General features: G+C 46.3%; 1 pseudogene; it reads left to right on the plus strand.

The window, feature by feature from the left end:
- The first annotated feature begins 425 nt into the window (after positions 1–425).
- On the plus strand, positions 426–1,258 carry LOC147708683 (uncharacterized; annotated as a pseudogene).
- Positions 1,259–22,810: the final 21,552 nt, after the last annotated feature.

Below are 22,810 nucleotides of genomic sequence, written 5' to 3' on the forward strand. Positions count from 1 at the left end.
TTGTTTTTTGTGTGTTTTCCTTTTTCCTTCTGCCCTACTGGAGGCCGGTTAAAGACCACGCCGACATGAAGTAACGCGGGACTAGAAGACTCCAGGAGGAAGCCAGATGGGGCCACCCTGAATGCTACTACTTACTAAACTATTCCCTAGAGAGACATTATCCCTGATCCCTCTTTAAGTTTGTGTTACTATTTCCAACCATTATCCTGACATCCTAAGACTCAAACCTTCCGGTCTGTAACTGGGATGCTGCACAGTAAATGGATAAAACCGAGCATTTAACCCCAAAGAGAGTGAATAAAGCAGTCAAACCATACCCTACGACTCGCTCTTACCTTCATACCACCAGGGAGCGGGGCAGAGTTCCCCACAGTGGTGTCAGAAATGGGATTTCGACCGCTGTTTTGCAGTTGGACCCCACCAACATGGAGAACATCATCACCCAATTAGCGGAGGGACAGCAACATTTACAACTGATGGTAGAGGAGCAAGGGAAGCAAGCCCGGAAAGATAGAGAGGAGCTACACACAGCTCTCCGGGATCAGGCGGCTCTTCTGGTCAATAACCAACAGGTGCAAGACACAGCCATATTGAGACTGTCTGCTGTCGAAGCCAACACTAGGGTTCATCCCAACGTGCCCAGTGCCGTATTACAGAAATACCAAACAGGCGATGACCCTGACTTTTTTTTGTGAACTTTGAGAGAGTGGCCACCACCGCCGCATTGCCTCCCAAGCATTGGGGTCAATATGTAGCCCCCTTATTATCAGGAGAGCTACAGGCAGCCTACCAGGCCGCTAATCCTGATGGACATACCCCCTATACAGACATAAAGAGAACGGTCCTGGAGAGACTAGGATATGACACAGATTATTATAGAACACGCTTCCGAAAAGAAAGATGGTTGGCAGGCGACAACCCTAGGACTCTATATTATCGGGTTCGGGACCTAGGGTGACGTTGGCTCCAACCCACCACCACGTCAGTAGACGAGTTGACCGAGAAAGTGGTCCTGGTACAATACCTAGAAGCACTGCCAGGAAACACCCGGAGCTGGATACGCCAACATCCTAACGTGTCAGCCACTTTAGCGGTTGATCTAGCCTGTGCCTTCCATCGCTCTCCCGATTTTCGCCACTTAGCACATCGCCCCAACACAACCCCTGTCCCTCTTCCTCTACGACCACCACCCCGCAACTGGATCACCAAAATACCCCTTCCTCAGTCAAAACACCCCAGAGGTTCCAGCCGGCCGTGACACCATATCAGGGTCCCCAGTGTTTTCACTGCGCAGAGTGGGGCCATATTGCACGTAACTGTCCAGCCAGGTCCCCTGCCCCCGAACCCATGGATGTAGGCTATACAAAGGGGAGGATCTATAGCACAGGAAATACAACCAGCCCTTATAACCTAAAAATTCATGTAAACGGGAAACCAGTAGAGGCAGTGCTTGACACAGGCTGCCAACAAACCGTGGTGGCTGCTGACCTAGTCCCAAAGGCCCTTTTAATTCCAGACACACAGGTTCAGGTGACCTGTGTTCATGGAGAACACAAACTTTATCCAGTGGCAGAAGTAACCCTAGAAATATTAAAGGAAATACAACTAAGCAATCTAGGGGTTATACCAGGACTACCCGAGCGGGTCCTGCTCGGGACTGATCTCCCACGTTTTCCTGAGTTCTTACAGTCATTAACCGGGTCTAAAACATCCTCCGAGTGGTTGACTGACGCCCCCTTTGCACAAATCCCCATAGAGCAACCACCAGAGCGAAAGATAAAAAGTAGAAAAGAAAAGAGACAGGAAAGGGTTCTCTTCTCCACACAGAGTAAATCCCCCTCAGTGAATGTTCTTTTCTCCCCAGAACCACCGTCGGGTGCCAGTCGTAGCTTCAGAGCAGACCAACGGGAAGACAACTCCCTACAGAACGCGTGGACACAAGCCGAGGAAGAGCAAGAAGGTAAGGTAGGTCCCTATTTCGTGGTAAAAAGGGTTTTGTTGTATCGCCTTACTCAGACCGCTAGAGGGAAAAGGGAACAGCTACTAGTACCAGGCCCATTCCATTACCAGGTCCTTCTCCTGGCCCATAGCCAAGCTGGAGGCGGCCATTGCGGAAAAGAAAAAACCCTAGACTACTTATTGGAACGGTTCTATTGGCCAGGGGTGTATCACGAGGTCGCCAGGTTTTGTGCTGCTTGTGTCTGTTGTCAGATTGTCAATAACCCTACCCTGCCTAGGGCTCCCCTTCAACCCTTACCCATTATAGACATTCCCTTTAGTCGGGTGGGGATGGACCTAGTGGGACCTCTAATTCCCTCTGCCCGGGGTCACTGCTTCATTTTGGTTATCGTGGATTACACCACTCGATATCCAGAGGCTTTTCCCCTAACCACAGCGAACTCCAAAGCAGTTGCTCAAGCCATGGTAACCCTATTTTCAAGAGTGGGTTTCCCCAAGGAAATCCTTAGCGACCAAGGGACTCCCTTCATGTCACGACTTATGAAGCAAGTTTGTGACATTCTCCAGATTAAGCAGATAAGGACATCGGTGTACCATCCCCAGACCGATGGTCTGGTGGAACGGTACAATAAGACCATAAAAACCCTTTTGAGGAAACACATTGATAGCACAGGCAGGGATTGGGATCAGCAGCTACCCCTGGTCCTTTACGCAATTTGCACCCATGAACAGATGTCTATGGGGTTCTCGCCATTCGAACTTGTGTTTGGGCAGAGACCCCGTACTTTGCTAGACATGGCAGTGGGTGGAAACTGAAGAGGAAGGAAAGCCTCTACTTCAGTACAGCAAAAACCTTAGAGACACCTTGGCGTCGGTTTGGGAAGAAGCACACAGGCAGTTAGAGAACGCCCAAACACAACAAAAACGCCTCTATGATCGACAAACCCGGTTAAGAGAGTTAGATGTAGGGGACAAGGTCCTTATCCTTTTGCCTTCTTCTGACAAGAAGCTGTTAGCGACCTGGCAGGGACCCTTTTCTGTATTAGCCAAAGTTACCCCTGTCACTTATCAGGTGGCCGTTCCCCATCACAATAAAGCATCACAGATATACCACATAAACCTCCTGAAAGCCTGGGAAGAACCTATAACAGTACCCTCCTGCTCCAAGCCCAACAGCCTGTTGGTTGTTACCACCAAACCCCTAGAGGTGGCCCATTACACCCAAGAGGACACAGAAAACCCAACCTGGGGCTCCCAGACCACCGAAGAACAACAGAAACAATTAGAAACCCTCTGTGCTTCCTTTCCCACAGTTGTATCTGGTAAACCCGGAAAAACAACCCTAGTGGAACACACAATCACCACTGACAATACACCACCCATTAAACAAGCACCCTACCGTATCCCTGCAGCCAGGCGAACAGCAATAGAAGGGGAAATTGAAATGATGTTGGAGGCAGGGATTATTGAACCCTCCAAAAGTCCCTGGTCCTCTCCCATCGTGTTAGTGCCGAAGCCGGACGGAAGCATTCGCTTCTGTAAAAGATTCAGAAAACTGAACGCAGTGTCACACTTTGATGCCTACCCTATGCCTAGGGTAGACTAACTAATAGAAACCCTAGGTCAAGCAAAAGTCATGTCCAGTATAGATCTAACTAAAGGATACTGGCAGATTCAGTTACAGCAGGAGAGTAGAGACAAGACAGCCTTTACAACACACATGGGTCTCTTCCAGTTTAGGGTGATGCCCTTCGGTCTCCATGGAGCCCCAGCGACGTTTCAGCGTCTCATGGATGTAGTCCTGGGGCCCCATAGAGAATACGCAAGGGCATATCTGGATGACATAGTGGTGTTTAGCCCGGATTGGGAAACCCACTTGTTGAATTTACATCAAATCTTCAGAACCCTACAGGAGGCAGGTTTAACCATCAATCCCAGGAAGACCACCTTAGGAGCTGACCACATAGACTACCTGGGCTATGATATCCGGGAGGGGCAAATCCGTCCCCAAGTGAACAAAATAAAGGCCATCTCCCACATTCCACGCCCCACTACCAGAAAGGAGGTACGATCCTTTTTGGGTTTGGTGGGATACTATTGGCGGTTTGTTCCACACTTTTCTTCCTTGGCCAGCCCTCTAACAGACCTACTCACCAAACCTTTAAAAAGAGACACTATGCCATGGACCTCTTCCCAGGAACAAAGCTTTAATACCCTGAAAACAGCCCTTTGCACCAACCCGGTTCTAAACTGTCCCGATTTCCAGAAGACCTTTGTTTTACAGACCGATGCCTCGGACGGGGGCGTAGGACCCATACTATCACAACTAGATGGACAAGGAGTGCTATACCCGGTGCTATACATAAGCCGAAAACTCTTCCCTAGAGTGACAGCCTATGCAACTATAGAAAAGGAATGCTTGGCCATTAAGTGGCCAGTGGAGGCGTTGCAGTATTACCTTTTGGGCAGACATTTTATTCTCTTAACTGATCATGCGCCCTTGACGTGGTTGGCCCTACATAAAGACACTAACCCTAAAGTTCTGCGGTGGTTTCTTGCCCTGCAGACCTTCTCCTACTGCACGTTCCACATGCCCGGGACCATGCAGATCAATGTGGATTACCTGTCAAGATGTCCTGCAGCCGAATGGCCCGACTGTCCATTCTCGGAGGGAAGGCAGTGTGAGAGTTTCGGCGACCCGGCCCAACCCAAGATGGCCGCTGGACGGGTCTACACCGGAAGCGAGGTTGGCGTACCAGGTGCACAAGCACAACAACCACGACTCCATCCAGCCCGGGGATTCAAATGGCCGGCTACGCGGGGAAGGGAGAGGGTATGCCGGAGCCGAAGTCCCGTGATGAAGATCCGGAAGCCGAGAACGAGGACGGAGAGGAGGACGTGGAAGAGACCGCGAATTGCCCGGAGGAGGAGGACAGCGCCCAAGAAAATCCCGACAACGCGAGCTAGACCGGCCCCCTGAGGGAACCAGAGGAGGCGGGATCTCACAGAGCCACGGTCACCAGGGACCGTGGCAACAGGCAAGTGACGGGGGTGACTGGGTTTTCCATCAAGAGGTGGTGGGCAACCCGCCTGAGCACTTCACCACGTTAATAGCACTTTGCTCCCCCCCCTCACTTAGGCACCTCACCGTTAGGGACTGGTGTGGGAAGGGCACGTCTACCCTATCCTCCAAAACTATTGTACAGAAGCCCTGACACTTGTTTTTTGTGTGTTTTCCTTTTTCCTTCTGCCCTACTGGAGGCCAGTTAAAGACCATGCCGACGTGAAGTAACGTGGTACTAGAAGACTCCAGGAGGAAGCCAGATGGGGCCACCCTGAATGCTACTACTTACTGAACTATTCCCTAGAGAGACATTATCTCTGATCCCCCTTTAAGTTTGTGTTATTATTTCCAACCATTATCCTGGCATCCTAAGACTCAAACCTTCCGGTCTGTAACTGGGATGCTGCCCAGTATACGGATAAAACCGAGCATTTAACCCCAAAGAGAGTGAATAAAGCAGTCAAACCATACCCTACGACTCGCTCTTACCTTCATACCACCAGGGAGCGGGGCAGAGTTCCCCACAATCACCATCACCTCTCACAGACCCTCCAGTTCCACAATAGACTGGTTGCAAGTGCAAGCCACAGGCCTGGACAGGAGTGACGGAAGCGACAGCAGTGACATAGTGAGAACAAACCAAGGAGAAGGCAAAACAAAGGAAGGGTCCTCACCCAGACCACCAGCCACCGCGCTAAACCAAAGGGAGATTATCGGTCACACAACGAGATCAGGGCAAACTAGGGAGGCTGCCCCACCTAGGCCAGCTTGGAAAAAAGGAAAGCAGCGCAAGCCATGCCCCACCACTGCCCAACACAGCGTCGGAACCTCCTTAATTACAATAGAGCAAGACACCAATGGTCAGTGCGTCACCAAGAGGAGGGGGAGAGATGCCAAAACCCACAGCTCCTTCAACTCAATCGAAAATATACACGAAATGTAATTTCTTAAAATATGTAGGCACCCCTCTTTACTCAAGCAATGCTGCATTTAAAGTACTACAGTCCCCCCTGCAACCCATACAACCACCACAGCCGCTTGAGCAGACCATGGCTCTACTCCATATTCAAGCCCCGCGAGGAGGTGATATCACTCATGGACTACTAGATCTGGTAACCCTAACACAGCTATCCAATGGTAAATCCCCTCGATTCAACCCCTTCGACAATGGCTCAACCTTCTACTTCCTTTTGCCACTTCAGTCAATCTTTGGCAACATATACCATGCTGAATACAACAAATCAAACCCTGCCCTCAAACAGATGACTAGGACCCCAGAAACCGGCCAAACAACATGAGGCTCAAGCCTCAGAAAACTCAGCATTTGCATCGGCATCTTCCTCATCCATAGCAGTGGGGCTCGAAAAGCCACACGCAGGTTGAATCTGCCACAATGGAAAGAGGCCGATGGGCGCACATGCAAGAGTGCACCTACAAAAATCAATCTCCTACAGGACCTCCAGCTACTGAGAGGAGCAGGCAGAACCATCAGCCAGAACCCAGTCCAGAAGCTATTTGCAACCAGTCACCAGTGGTGTTAGTGGGCAAAAGGGGCGTTGCCCTGCTATTCTGAGGGGAGAGGCACAAAAATTATTTTAAAAGCCAAGCAGCTGAAAAGACATTACTAGTAGTAATACTTTATTCGATATTGACATATCATAAAAGTACATACATTCATATAAAAACAATTTGGTTAAAAATATAGATTTTCATATAGTAAAAGAATAAAACAGTATTTACAATAAAAAGCCATTTGAAGGCAGAATTTAAACTGCAGTGATAATGAGAAACATATATAAATTACTAGCAATATATATAAAGGCTACACTTTATTAGCATTTAAAAACCTAATTCGAATGAGCCAAGCACTTGACAAATATTTTGCCACTCCGCAGACAATAAGGGAGGATGTTGTATCTGTTGTAAACATACAAAGGGCAACCCGGAAATCTCTAATCCCCAGCTCCATACAGACTGGTTTCAACCACCTCAGTCTTGCCCTTTTATAAGCTTTACAACCAAACAGAAAGTGTGGTAAAGATTCTGATTTACAGGGGCAGCATGGGCATGTACCGTTTAGGACCCTTGAACCTTTCCAGCATTCCGTGAATTTATCAAGGGGTAAAGTCCCATACCTCATCTTTAAGAAAAGGGATCTATCTCTTGATATTCTGATGAGGTCTAGAAACGGTTCCAACTTCCTGGTTGGCTTATGTTCCAGGAACTGCGTGGTTAGGGGGACCCAATTCGGATTCCTCCGTTCTTCTGCGTCTACCCATTCCCAGTAACTTTTCTTGACTACTTGCTTTGGGGGAGGGGACTGAGTAGTCCAGAATTCTGTCAAACCCAACTTCGTAACCAGTTGCCTTAGTTTATTTACCCACTGTATTTTACTCGCACTGTTCAAGGTGATTAGGTCATCCAACACTAAAGCATAGTTTGCTAGCTCCGGGGTCCTCAGGCGCACCCAAAACAACAAGGGGCGAAGATGAACTATATCTAAAATAGAGCGTTTGCCCATGTCCAGGAAAAAGGGGTTTCAGCGGAGTTGAGGTAGGGAGGGATACTAGATCTCTTATAAATTTGTTCTCCGGTCCGACTAAATCTTGAACATTTTCACCCCCCCAAAGTTCGGCACCATATGTTGCAGAGGGCAGCGCTCTTCTCTCATACACAGTAAGAGCCGGGGCAATAGGCCTGCTGACTGACAGTCGCTGGCTCCTTAAGATAGCACCTGAGACTCTCTTGAGATTTAAAAGCATCTTGGCCACGTGGGAGTCCCATCTCATTTTGCTGTTTATTCCTATTCCCAGGTAGTCAAACTCCTCTACCACCTCAAGAGATGACCCATTAAGGAAGATATTAATTTTCTTTGCCTTCTTGGAGGGGGGTAACACCATCAACTTTGTTTTATTAGTATTGATAGTCAATCCACATTTGTGACAGAACAGACTGAATCTGTTCAATAATTTTTGCAAACCAGATGGGGTTTTGGCCAACAGGAGGGTGTCGTCTGCGAAGAGGAGTGTTTGTGTTTTCTCCCCTGCCAGGACTGGGGCATCAGCACTGTCCTCCCTCAAATGGTCCACCACCCCATTGACAAAGAGGGAGAACAGTGTTGGGCCATCACACAGCCCTGGCGCACCCCCCTGTTCACAGACACCCTCCCTGTTACATGGCCCTGGGTCCCCCATCTAATCCTGGAGTAGCTATCCTCATGGAGTTTAACTATCAATTCCAGAAGATAGCGTGGGAACCCCATATCCTGAAGCACCCTCCAAAGTTTAGCTCGGGGTACTAGATCAAAGGCACTTTTAAGGTCTATAAAGGCCAGGTAAAGATTCCCCTTCATAACAGTTACTGTCTTCCAGTAGATTGCCCAAAACCTAAATACCTGATCCATAGTGCCCACGTTTTTGCGAAAGCCTACTTGGAAGTGGGAAAGTATATTCTCCTCCTCCAACCATCTCTCCATCCGATTTACAATGACCCTGCCAACTACTTTCTGCATGGCATTGATTAAACTAATCAGTCTGTAGTTGGCAGGGTCCTCTCTGTCACCTTTTTTAAATATGGTAACCACTTCTGCACCTTTCCACGAGTCGGGCACAGGGTGGCCACCAAGGGTCAAATTCATGAGGGGAGTGATGAAAACCGACCACACCTTGGGATCGTATAAATATAGATCAACCCGGTAGCCCATCCGGGCCTGCTGCTTTTGAGGGAATTATATTCTTAATGGCAGCAAGAACTTCCTGGGGTGTGAAGAGCTCAATAGCTATGGATCCCTCGCTACCCGGGTCATTTTGCCCCCCCCCTGCAAAATGAGGCTACCTCATCTTCATCACAGTATAATTTTGAAAAATGTGAATGCCATTGCTGTTCGGTTATGTGGTTGGCGAGGGGCTCTACTCCACTTCTATCTAGAGTATTTATCAGGTTCCAGAATGGGTTAAGGTTCTTAGCACTGGCAGCCAACTTTAGTTCCTGTCAGAATTCCCCTTCCCAGTCCCTCTTAGCATTTATAAAGCAAGTCTTATAAACCCTTCTAGCTAACCGCAATGCAGTTGTATCCTTCCTTCTAATAGCATCTGCTATGGCCCTTCTCCTCTGCCTGCACTGTGCTGAATACCATGGAGTGCTAGCTTTTACAGGGTTCTTCCTTTTTGAACCCCCACTATCTTTTATCATGAAGAAGGAACCAATTTTCTTTATTAGGGTGTTATAAGAATCTACAAGGCTGAAGTTTTGGTCACTGTAGGGATCCATGGATTTAGAAGCAAATACCCTTGCTTCCAATTCCACCCGACCTTTAATACAAAGTAGACTATCTTCTTGGCACAGCACCCTGTTCCATTTAAGTCTACGGTTGCCATCAGACGGGACTACTTCTTTTGTGGTCATTAAAGGAGCCTCAGGTGAGTCCCTCGCCCTCCCCCATTTTATTTCCATACAGAGCGGATTATGGTCACTGTCCTGTGACTGTGTGACTTCCATATCCACTAATCTACTCCATTAGCTAGTATCGAGCAGGATGTAATCAATACGGGACGGGCAGCTAAGTTTATTATAGGTCATAGTGCCATTTGGGTCCGAAATTGTCCTGCCGTTTAAGGCACGTAAATTATATTCTGCAGTTAGGGCGTTTAATTGGATCGCTCTTGGGGTCCACTTTTTAATAGCGGCGAGAGTCAGGGCCGGGATTGACTTTTTACAGTCATCTTCGTTTATGTCCATAATGTCTTCTACCGTTAGGGGTTCATATGTACAATTAAAATCTCCCCCTATGACAACACTGGACAGTGGAGAAATCCCTGCTAGCGCCCTCTCAAGAAGAGCTATAGTGGGTGAAATTTGTCCTCCCGGGGACCCATGTGCATAGACATTAAACAGCTCAAAAGAGTTTATGGAATGCTGGCCCTTTACAGAGATATACAAGATGTCCTGGGATGGCAGGGAATGAGGAGTGACCATCAGGTTGAGTGCTACTTTAATCCAAATATGTAAGCCCCCTGAAGGTCGGCCTCTCCCTATACTAGTAGCAGGAATAAAGTAGGTGGAGAAACCACATTTGTATTGGGGGGAAACACTTCACGTTTCTTGGAACATACAGATATCGAACCTCTCTATAAATTCACGCCATTCTGGTTTTAACATATTTTTCTGGAGTCCTGCTATATTCAAAGAAATTAACTTGATAATTTTCGTCTTTGGAGTAGCATTGCTAGTGGTTAGGTCTGGGAATATACCTCCTAAGCCTAAAATTGGGGACTTATCCACTATGGGCGCTACCTTAGGGTTCCCATCCCTGCGGTGGGTGAACTCATCAATGATCACCCTGCCTTCATTGCCCATTGTTTGTCGGTCATCATTTTCTAAACTCCCTAACCCCATAGAGTGTGGTGGGACACCAATGTCCATATAAATGTGAAGACTAGTTTTAACACAATGGTTATGAGTAGGGATGAAGCCCGGGGCTTGACTACAAAGTCAATCAACTGCTTCCATTCCCGTATACACGGAGTAGTGATTAAACGTGGGGATATTGAACCTAAGCTGGTTTTGATTAAAGGCACTTGCCCTAGGAGGGCGATGTGGTCTCTCCACTAGGGACTGCGGGTAAAAATAGGTTAGATCCCGACTTACAATGCCTTCCCCCCCTCTACCGTCAAACCATTCCCCGATGTATTTGGGTGCTCTGTGGTCCTTAAAATTTATAATGATCACATCCCCATTTTGGTCTTTAGGTCTGCGGCCCAACCAGTCTGCTCTTCTGACATTCAATATTTCCCCATTTATATTTGATGGCAACGGCCTATTATTTGCCAACCAATATATCACCTTATTTTTCAGGGCTAGAAAATCTTCTCTTTTTCCTTCCTCCAGTTCTGGTACCCCGTCAGAATCACTACACAAGGTGCTGCCTGTGGGGGAAGATCTATATTCCTCCTATATACTTTTTGGGGATAAGGACGTAATTTGGTCTTATTACTTTCCATCCGGGTTTTACTTGATTGATCAATTCTTGATTTTTGGGCCTGGCTTTCCCCTATTTTATCGCTTGGGCATGATTGTCCTCCCTTGGCTATTTTGTTAGTACTCCTACTTTTTGGGAGTGGGGGGGCGAAACCCAGCAGGTAGTGAAAGGCGTCTTTCCGTGTGCTCGATGGCATCTTATGGAGCATACGGTCGATCGCAGTTAAACTGGGCAAGGGAGTCTTTAGCGGTTTCTTGGCAGGTGGTAGGGGCATTTCGACAACTGTTGTGTAGACAAAATGGGACCCTAGCTTGAAAGGAAGTATAAAGTAAGAATCAATACACAATAGACAGAAATGGAGGGGCCTCCTAGATCAGTGTTATCACAATGGAATTTGGCTGATAGCAGATGATCATAAGCAAATATATAGTTGACAGTTGTAAATAGGAAGTCCTTACTTAATAAGCAATTGCAGATGACCGTATATGTCCTGTTGAGGAACCAAGGGGGGCGCCCCAGCCTAGCCTCCTTCGGTCCCCAAACGGCCACAAAAAGGCCCGCCCTTGACCCGGGCTGTTTCCCGCGCGCGTCCCCGTCGTGGAAGGAGCGTAGGTATTTTTGTACGCCTCCGGGCGCTCGCGGTGATGTTGGTGGGCTTGGAGGGATTGTTGTGGTAAATAAATATTACCCTTTCATAATTTCTATACTTAACCACATGGCTGCTGCAGTGATTTTTCCCCAGTGCTGGGAATTACCATTTTGCTGGTGTCATGACGAGCTCAGCTCGTCATCAGCACACGACACCCGTCGGTGATGACGAGCTGAGCTCGTCATCAGCATCGAAAGGGTTAAAGGAAAGCTCATGCATTAAATGAGAGGCAGAGTCCGTGGTGTCCTGATTCAAAGGGGCTTTATTTACAATAACCCGGGTTAGCGGAGAATCTGTTCCATCACCACTAAGGTTCAGGAAGGGTCTTCTAACGTTTATTCACAGAGTCCTTTATTTATACATTATTCTCGTACATAGAGAAAAGAGGAGGACTCCAGGCGGAGCAGGAGAAAGAGATAAGAGCATGTGGGCGTGCATGAGGGCGTACACTTGAGATGTCATGGAGGTGTCATAAGTGGGTGGATACATGGAGGGGGTTGCATGGCCAGCTGGAACCTTTAACCTACTTGTGCGCGCAAAACTGGTCATGACGTGTGACTGGGGAGAGCTGGGGGGCGCTGACTTCTAGCACTAGGAGGAGAGTCTGGAATGTCAGAGCGACCTGCACCTTTGGCATTATCTGGTATCTTATGTTTGGAGTACATGTTGCTTGATTTAAAGGCCATCAGGGCAAAGGCTGCTCATCACTAAAGGCTGGTGTATGCATATATTTCTTTATGTATTGCGTGGGGCTATGGATCTTCTATGGAAACTAATTCAGTAAATCACTTGCATGGAGACAGAAAGACTGGACTCTATCTTCTGCAGGCGGAATATGTTTATCCTTTTCATTAGGCAGGAATGTGTTTCTGTGGAGCAGAACAGATAACTGTAGGCATAACACTGTCTTCGCAGGCCAGGCCAGGCTGCGCCGGGCACCTCTCGGCTGAGCAGGAAATAAGGGAAAGGTCAGGGATGCAGGCGGGGCTGCAGCTTTCAGAGTGTTTCAGGAGGCTTGAGGCCTGGATTTGTGTCCTGGCCCTGTGGAGCCTCAAAATGGGTGCTTCTCGATATTTTAACGTGCACCATGTAAAGACATTGGCAACATAGGCTTAAAAGCAGAATTATCCTTTCTTTCATGGAGGGCCTGGTAACTGACATGTTAACGTTGGACGCAAATGTAAACACAGAGGCGTCATCATTTCGGCCATAGAGGGAAAATGCATGGATGTCATGCACATACATTAAACGTTGGGGTACACGATAGGGGACATTCTTGGCCATATAAAATTTATTTTCCTCATTACCTCCTTGTCCCCTACGTTCCCTTCAAGTGACATCTATATGCATAAGACCTTGTATATGGTCATACTGCATCATTTGCTCTTCTTGTCTCTTCTGGATACGTGGATGGGGAATACAGGCAGTGGCACACAAGCCGCAAATCGCTGGGTCACACTGCAGACAGAGACAGTCTCATGGCAGACTGCTCCTGGGTCAAGTTAGCCAGGACAGATGCAGTCTCATTTACTACTGCTTCCAGAGTTCTTGTTAACCTGCGTATGAGTTTACTGTTTTGGATGGGACTTATGAAGAAAAAGAATCCTTTGTTGAAATCTGTATATTGCTCCCAAGCTGTCTCAGTCTGATCAACAACTGGGGAATTTATCTCCCTCTTGTGTCTGACATGTACTAGTCGTGAATCTCGATGATAATGGGAAGGGGCTAGAAAGATAGGGGGCAGAAGGAAAGCTATATAACATGTTCCACCCCAGTCTGAGGGCAGATGTACATAGGCTGTCTGACCGCAAATGAAATAGGTATGGCATGATGCTTTGAAAATGGACTTTCCTTGGTCATTAAACTCTACTACAGTATTACATTCACTGTGTCCCATATGTATTGATCCTTTCTTTCTGACACACAAATCACCTTTTGCTGGTAGGACTGAAATAGATTGTGCTCCTGTATTTTGCTTGGGCTGAACATTCAGTATTATAAAATTGAGGGAAGCATTTCCTTGCTTGTACTCTTCATTTTCTAGGTCGGTCCCCTTCTTTTGAGGGAGCCCGTCTTTGTCTGGGAAACATACTTCATTCATTACTTTATTCAGGTTTCCATGTATCCAGTCACTCTGGGAAACTACGGATGTTCTGTCTAGTGATGTCATTAAAGCAAACCATGCTCGGCACGAACCATTGTGGGAGAACGGAAAAGGGAAGAAGGGCAGAACTCCCTTCGTTTTCTGATAAGGCGGGAGTTGGCCACATACCCAGCAATCTGTTGCATTGCTGGTCTGATGAGAATGGTGCAACATACGAATGAAAGAATTGTTGCGCAGTGCTTCATGGGGTGGCAGATCACTAAATGTGTGCTCTGCAGTGTCGTTAAAAGAAAAGTGTACATGTGAGGAGGAAAGAAAACATGGAATCAAAGGAACATAATAATCAGAGTTATTATAAATCGACTGCGAAGGGATTTGCAGTACGTCTTTCTCTTATCTCTCTGTCTACTGCTATTTGGGTCTATGGTCTAATACATGTCAGGAACCTGTCTAACCGATTCACCCGAGAGGGACTTAAACAATTAAACTGTCTGACTTACTAGACCGTAACTTGGATTAATACTCCTGATGCGGAGTTTTTCTAGAAAAGGGGGTTTTGAGTCACTGGGGTCATTGTCATTTTTATTGTCATTGTTAAAGTTCCAAATTGTCCATAGAATTTCCTTTTCATCCTTCGAGCCGGATAGCAGTCCTCGTGGTGTGTAGCACAAGCTTCGGCGTCCTCCAATGCGGCTCAAGGGGGCTTGATCTGTCAAAAGTTCCGCTCATAGATAACATCTCCAGGGACTATGGCAGGCTCCTGGACTTGGGTGTTGTCAGGGAAGGCGGCGGCAACCTGTGAATGAAGAGAGAGTAGTGCAGACATCAAGGAAGCCAGGTAATCTGTCAGCATGTTATTGTCAACATCAGATATTATCTTAGGCATTGGAAATAGGCCTGTTCTGGAATGGGCTACCATACGCATATAAAAGAGAGCAACCGGCAAGGCTACCATCCAATCCACGTTCTTAAGTGTCTGATTATGGCTTTCTACAAGGCCTGCTGCAGTATAATCTGGGACTGGGTACGCTTCTGTCCATCTAGTTAGTGCACACACTAATTTGTCCATTTGGATATAATCCATCTGAAGGAACTCAAAAGGGTGGTCAGGAGGATGAAATCCACCTTGTTCCACCGGAATGCCTTTACCTGGATTGAACTGGCAACAGATCATACAGGTACGTACTTTCTGCTTCGCTGCTGCACGCAGGTGCTTGTTAAACCAGATATTCTGTAAACTGTCTAGCATTGCCTTCTCTCCCAAGTGTGCTGGACTATGTGTTTGTGTTTATGATTACTTGTACCATGGAATCTGGACGAAACCATGTAGCTTTGCCTTTAGTCATCCAACCTTAGTCAGTCTGGACCCCTCCTTGTTCAGTCCATTTCTTTATTTCACCTGAAGTGGCATATGTCTGTATGTCGAGTACATCTTGTGAGGGATCCCTGACTGTCTTGCTATTCGTCAGTAATGGTACCTCTGCCTTTGTCGTGTCTGTTAGTGTCTGGACTGTAAGTCTAGAATTCGGTCTGCCAGGTCATTACCCTGGGAAATGGTGTCTGTGACTTTGGTATATGCTTTGCATTTCAGGATAGCTATGGCTGAGGCAAATGTATTGCTTCTAACAGGGCTTGAATAAGTGGGCCATGCTGAATTTTGGCCCCATGAGAGGTCAAGTAACCTCTCTCCCTCCAGAGAACTTCGAAGTCATGGAGTCTGTATAAATGTTCACTTTCCAGTTCTTGGCTCTTATGCAGGCTTGTGTCAGAGCGAAGAGCTCTGCTGCTTGTGCTGACAGTGTATCTATTCTGTGTGTCTCTATGACTTCAGTAACAGTGGTCACGGCATATGCGGCCACTAACTCTCCTGTGCTTGTTCTCATGCATGAACCATCAACATAAAGTGTCAGGTCAGAGTCTGGAAGTGCCATATCTGTCAGGTCTTGTCTTGGTTTCGTCACTGTATTTATTACTTCCACACAGTCATGTGGTGCGGTGTCTACTGTACTTACGGGCAAAAGTGTAGCAGGGTTAAGAATGTTACATTGTCTGATCTCTATGTGTGGCTGAAATAACGTCAGTCCATATCCTGTCAGTCTCGCTACAGTTAAGTGTTGTGTCTGTGTTCTGTTAAAGAGAACTTCCACTGCATGTGGTACCTGGACTATCAGGGAAGGTCCTAACACTATGGAGTCTGGCCACTTTGTCTAATAGCTAGAGCTGTTGCTACAACTGCCGCCAGGCACACAGGCAGAGCCTGGACCACTGGATCTAGTGTACTAGAAAAATAAGCACAGGGCTTGTGTTTTCCAGCTTGATCTTGTGTAAGGACAGATAATGCTGTGAAAGATTGGCAATTAACTGAATACGTTCTTGTGTCAGCTGTCTACCCCTCTTGGACAGCAAGTGTCCAAGGCACACACCACTTGCTGTGCACTTTGAAGGGGACACTCTGTGCCCCTTGTCTGCCAGGAACTGTAAAACTGTCAGTGATGTCTGTTCGCAGTCTGTCTCTGATCATGCTATGATCAGGATACTGATCAGTACTGTATCGGTAGGCATGTTAATACTGTCCAGCTGTCTTTTTAATGCTTGACTGTAAATGCTAGGACTCTCTGTAAAACCTTTAAAAATTTAAAGCTACGTCCACTTAAACTGAATCAGAAGAGATACTGGCTGTCTGGATGAATTGGAACACTGAAAAAGGCATTTTTCAGGTCAGTTACTGTAAAGAATGATGCTTCAGAATCAATAGCAGTCAGTAATGAAGAAATGTCTGGGACCACTGGGTATTGTGGTACTACACATTTGTTCAACTACTAGTCTGTAAACTGGTGGTGCATTAGGGTCTGATCGTTTAAGGATAGGAAGGACAGGTGAGTTACATATATTTGAGTCAGTCTCTACTACTCCCCATGTGCAATGAGTTCGTCAACAATCTTTAATAAGGCCACTATGGCATCAGGTGGTATCTTGTATTGTCGTATACGTGGGAGTACTACTCCTGCTTTGAAAGTGACACGGTGTGGTGTTATGTTCATGTGACCTACGTCAGTCGGACCTTGTGCCCATAGGTGCTGTGGTACATTCTGGAGTCTGGGGTCAAAATCTTTCAGAACATAATATCCCTTAAAATCACATAAGAACAGTCGCACCCCTTCTGGGGAACAACAAATAACTGCTCCTAGTTCCTTTAATGTCTTTATACCTAGCAAGTTTTCTGGACATGATTTAGTAAGTACCAAGTCTGTGGTACGTGACAGTGGACCAACTCCAAGGGAAACTGGCTTTGACACTTCATTAACAATAGGCTTTCCTGAAAATCCCAAGGAAATATTTTGTGAGCCTGAGAGAGGTGCCCCTGGAACCTCGCCATGGCTGATGGTAGTTCTGCTCGCCCCTGTGTCAATCAGAAACTTACTGTCCTGTCCTAGTACACAACCTTGTACATAGGGACCCCTTTAATCTACAGGAACCTCAAATAAGGGACAAGCCATCTACCCTCTCTAGGCTGTTTCATGAGAACGATTGGTATTCCCGGGTAGTCTGGACTGCGTGTACTGCCTCACTCCTCTGAGAAGCAGCCCCCACCTCCAGAAAGATGTTCGCGCTCAGAGCTTGAATCTGATCCAAGCAGGAGCCAAGCTACACTATGATGTAAAATTGAATCACTGCCCACTGAGCTCATTGCAGGAGCAACACTCCTGCCAATTATCCTGTTTACACTACTGAGGGAAAAACTATTCATTTGCAAGCATGCCTTATCTGAAGTCAATGAAGCTTTTAGTACTGACTGTGAGGAAGAGCAACTTGACCCCCCCTTATATAAACATTTCTCTGCGGCTCATCAAGTTTTTTCTCTAGAGCTGAGAACAGCTGCCAAGTTACTGAAGAGAGTGTTTGCAAGCATCCTTTATCTTCATGCGAAGGGAGCCTGAGTCAGTTGGAGGATTTTAGCCCTCCCTTTACATAAACAATGGGTGCGCGGAAAAGAATTGGATAACGGCCAATGATAACAAGACAGGCACTGCTCGGCACATACTTTGTAACTCAAAACAAAAAAAAAAATTCTGTTCCCAGGCCAGACCACTATTCTCAAACTAACTGAAGGAAATTTAAAACGTGATGTAAAGCATCCTAAAATCAGTAATTAATAAGGACATATTTTTTGCTTTGTAACTTGGACACATGCTGGCATTTTAAAAAAAATTCTGTTACAATGTACTGCTACTTAAAAGCTCCACTTTCTAAGAAACACTTTTGTCTAACTAATGCAGCTAGAAACATGGGCATTTATTTAGCATGCAGATTAACACACAAAAAGGGGGCAATTTGATTCTGAAAAAACGAATTATCATGGACTGTTGGGTTTAATATTTCTCTGCACATATCAATTGAAATTTCTCCACTAAATGTTTTATCTGAAAACCTGTGTGAGCGTTACAGTCTAACTGACCTCTGAATCATAATAAATCCTATTTACAAAAGCTGGTGGACATATATCAGACAGCATGTTTAAAAAGGTTTGTATTGTATAACAAAGAAGTCAAAATTTAGTGTGCAAGCCTTTCTATTCTACCTATTAAAAGGGCCTGGTTCATTAATTTTCAAACAGCCATTTTTCCTAACTGAGTGAGTGTGATAACTGTCACACACTGGTCTGCTGCATGTCAGAAACATTTACATTTTGAAAAAAAATTCAGCTTGCAGTAGGAAAATATCCATATATATCTTCTATAATATTATTTTCTATAAAAGCACACGGTTGCATTTCACTAATTTAAAAGCACATTCCATGATGGGTCTGTTTTATATTTTCTTCTCCACAACCGAACACACTAATTCTAAAACACTGGCTTGTGTGCCATCCACAGCTGGAAACCCTTATCACAATCCGACTGGTTGATTTATAACATTCCGACCTCCGGAAAAACACATTAAATCATGTGTTCCAAGGCAAACCCACACAAATTCGTGGACGCATTTCAAATAAAAAGTTAAATGAACACTGCTGTATGATGTTACCATACTGTCAAAGCACATAGGCAGAACCCAGCAACCAATGAAAGTAAAATCAAACCATCATTCATCTAAACACTCACTGACTTTTAGTGTCAGCTCACATAACCATGCATGTTAAACAGCATGTAAAAATAAATACTGCCTTCTCAATTCAAGAAATTAACCCTTAGGCGGCTCAAGTACAATCATTCCCCAATGACTGCAGATACATGGGAAAAGTCAAGAACTTATCACTTCACGTTTTCAAATAACACGTACGCACATCTTCAAAACATTTTCTCCAAACACTTGAAAGAGATCCAGCTCTCTCCTGCCTGACGTAATGATAACATGTTCTGTACAAGCCATATCCACATGGCGCTATTCACAAGCCATATTTACAAGAAAGTCAACAAGTCCAAAAATGACACGCTCTTCACAAGGCATATTTACAAGGCGCAATGCACAAAGAACACAACAAGTCTAAATGAGAATATGCTCCTCACAAGCCATATTTACAAGGAGCTATGTACAAGAAACTCCACAAATCTTCCTAGTCTTGGTGAAATCACGAGCATTGAGCCCTTTCCTGGTTCTGGATCGTATATACAGTGGGGAATTGCTACATCTACAATAGGCCTCCATCCCCCTACTGCCCCTGGCCCTACGTCGTCTTTCACGACCTGCTGAAGCTGTTGGAGCTGGTCTGCTGATGGGGGCGGAGGGAAATCTGCGTTTACGTAGTCCGGTGCGGGCTCTTCTAGATAGGAGGAAATAAAAGCCTCTGATGCTGTCGGCTTCTTTCTACATACTCTAAAGGGTACAGGTGGTGGCGTTCGTGACCTACGGGGTGTTTCTGAGGGGGTCACTTTAGCTAGTTCTTCTGAGAGGACCAGTAACAACGGCATTTCTTTCTCTATCAGCCTGTTCTGCCTTGACCTTGTCTAGTTCTCTCTGCTTGATGAATTTCTTTCTCTGTTCTCCTATGTGACTCTTTGCGCCATAACTCAATGGCATCTTTCTGTGAGGGTCTTGATTTCTTTTTCCATAGAGCTTCCTCTACTCTCATAATGCCTTCAGAATCCCATGTTCCCGAGATGGGCCATCTGTACTTCTCCTCTAAATCCTTCGTGTAATTTAAAGTCTAAAAACAATATGGCATCTAGCCCATGCTTGTTGTACATATAATGACCAGGTGTGTCTCTAGGTGGGATGTTAACTGACTCTTCTAATATTCCTTTCCTGGTCCCTATCTGACGTAACTTTAAAAACAGTGGCATATTTGTACTTACTAGAACGTGAACACAATAAACACAGTAAACACAGTAATAGATGTCAAACCATCATTCATACCATGACATTAAGATACATTAAAACATTTTGAACAGATACTATCTAGTACATAGTACAACACAATACTGGAAACCTTGAAAGACTATACTAGAATACTGAATCACTGAATTACTGGATGCACTGCTAAACAGTACAGATGCACTGCTAAAACAGTACAGACCGGATCTGTGTACCCAGACCCGTCTTGACCGGACACAAATTAATGCACCCGTCTAGATGCGTCCCCAGCAACGGTACTCACCGGGAAGCAAGACATGAACTTGAACTTGAACTTGAAGGCCTCGGAAACTTGATACTGCGCATGCGCCTTGGAACAGGTGGGCCTCTGGAAACCTCGGACCTTGCTCTCTCACGGCTTGGGCTCTGGTTGGGGTGATCCGCATTCCTCACCGCCTCGTGTGGATGCCTGGTCGCAGTCCGTCCTCCTCGTGGGCCTGAGGGAGTAAGCGGGAAGTCCCGCGGCGTGCACTCTGAAGTCCGTCACGGCTGTAGAAGGGGGGCAAAAGCTGGACTTACATCACCGGCGAGTGGGGAAAGGGACTAGTCCCTATTCGGGCGCCAAATTAATGTGGTAAATAAATATTACCCTTTCATAATTTCTATACTTAAAGGAAAGCTCATGCATTAAATGAGAGGCAGAGTCCGTGGTGTCCTGATTCAAAGGGGCTTTATTTACAATAACCCGGGTTAGCGGAGAATCTGTTCCATCACCACTAAGGTTCAGGAAGGGTCTTCTAACGTTTATTCACAGAGTCCTTTATTTATACATTATTCTCGTACATAGAGAAAAGAGGAGGACTCCAGGCGGAGCAGGAGAAAGAGATAAGAGCATGTGGGCGTGCATGAGGGCGTACACTTGAGATGTCATGGAGGTGTCATAAGTGGGTGGATACATGGAGGGGGTTGCATGGCCAGCTGGAACCTTTAACCTACTTGTGCGCGCAAAACTGGTCATGACGTGTGACTGGGGAGAGCTGGGGGGCGCTGACTTCTAGCACTAGGAGGAGAGTCTGGAATGTCAGAGCGACCTGCACCTTTGGCATTATCTGGTATCTTATGTTTGGAGTACATGTTGCTTGATTTAAAGGCCATCAGGGCAAAGGCTGCTCATCACTAAAGGCTGGTGTATGCATATATTTCTTTATGTATTGCGTGGGGCTATGGATCTTCTATGGAAACTGGTTCAGTAAATCACTTGCATGGAGACAGAAAGACTGGACTCTATCTTCTGCAGGCGGAATATGTTTATCCTTTTCATTAGGCAGGAATGTGTTTCTGTGGAGCAGAACAGATAACTGTAGGCATAACACTGTCTTCGCAGGCCAGGCCAGGCTGCGCCGGGCACCTCTCGGCTGAGCAGGAAATAAGGGAAAGGTCAGGGATGCAGGCGGGGCTGCAGCTTTCAGAGTGTTTCAGGAGGCTTGAGGCCTGGATTTGTGTCCTGGCCCTGTGGAGCCTCAAAATGGGTGCTTCTCGATATTTTAACGTGCACCATGTAAAGACATTGGCAACATAGGCTTAAAAGCAGAATTATCCTTTCTTTCATGGAGGGCCTGGTAACTGACATGTTAACGTTGGACGCAAATGTAAACACAGAGGCGTCATCATTTCGGCCATAGAGGGAAAATGCATGGATGTCATGCACATACATTAAACGTTGGGGTACACGATAGGGGACATTCTTGGCCATATAAAATTTATTTTCCTCATTGTGGTGGCTGTAGTCCCCCCGCTCGGCGGCCGCAATTGGTAGGCGGCGACGGGGGGGACCAGTCACCCTGCAGATATTAATCTAAGCCCGGTGGTCCAGGAAGGCGAGAGGTCCCAAAGCAAAGCAGCCCAAGCAAGGCAGCCCAAGCAAGGCAGAAACAATGTCCGTAGCGGTGAATTTGACAGGGACCCGATAAGCGGCAAAAGTCAGTGGCTCCACAACTGGAAGGTATCCAGGGGCTGCTGGTGTTACTGGGCAAAAGGGGAATTGCCCTGCCATTCTGAGGGGAGAGGCAAGAAAAATCATTTTAAAAGACAAGCAGCTGGAAAGAAATTACTACTTGCTGGCTGCTCTATTAGTTTTAATGCTGCAGCTGTAATAAACTGCAGACGTCCTGCTGTGCATGGGCCTGCCAGGACAAGGTCATATATTGACCTGCAGACACAAGCTAAAGTAGTGAGATCATGGCAGGGGGTGTGCCAAGATAAAATGCAGAGGATAAGTCTGCTTTTCGGGCGCTTTACAAAATGGCCCCGGGAGGAGTTTGCAGAACTCCATTCATTTCAATGGCAGAGGGCGGGGCAGGCTGAGAGGCAGAATCAGATAGTGGGTGGCAACAATTACCAGTCATCATGAGAGGGGGCGCGCTGTAGGAGGGGTGCAGCTGGCTGCTCTCTTCCTTCCTTTCCTCATGTGTGGTGTGCTTTCACTTTTGAAAGCGTTATGCAGCCGAAGCTGAGCCATGTTTCATTGGGTTTGTTTTAGCGTAGGCCCAAACGAATACAGGTTGGTAGGTGCCTATTTTCTCTTTAAGCTGTAATTAACATACTTAACTCTTTATGGATTTTTTTATTTATGTGCAGTTAAGCAGCCATGTGGTATTCACTCAGAAGAGTTTGTAGTTAGCAAACTCAACACAAATATATTGGCGCGCATTACATGAGCACCCAGGCTACATTAATCAAGGTCAGATTTTTTTAAGACACCAGAAG

The sequence above is a fragment of the Lissotriton vulgaris genome, chromosome 6 (genome assembly GCF_964263255.1).
Source record: "Lissotriton vulgaris chromosome 6, aLisVul1.2, whole genome shotgun sequence".
NCBI lineage: Eukaryota > Metazoa > Chordata > Amphibia > Caudata > Salamandridae > Lissotriton > Lissotriton vulgaris.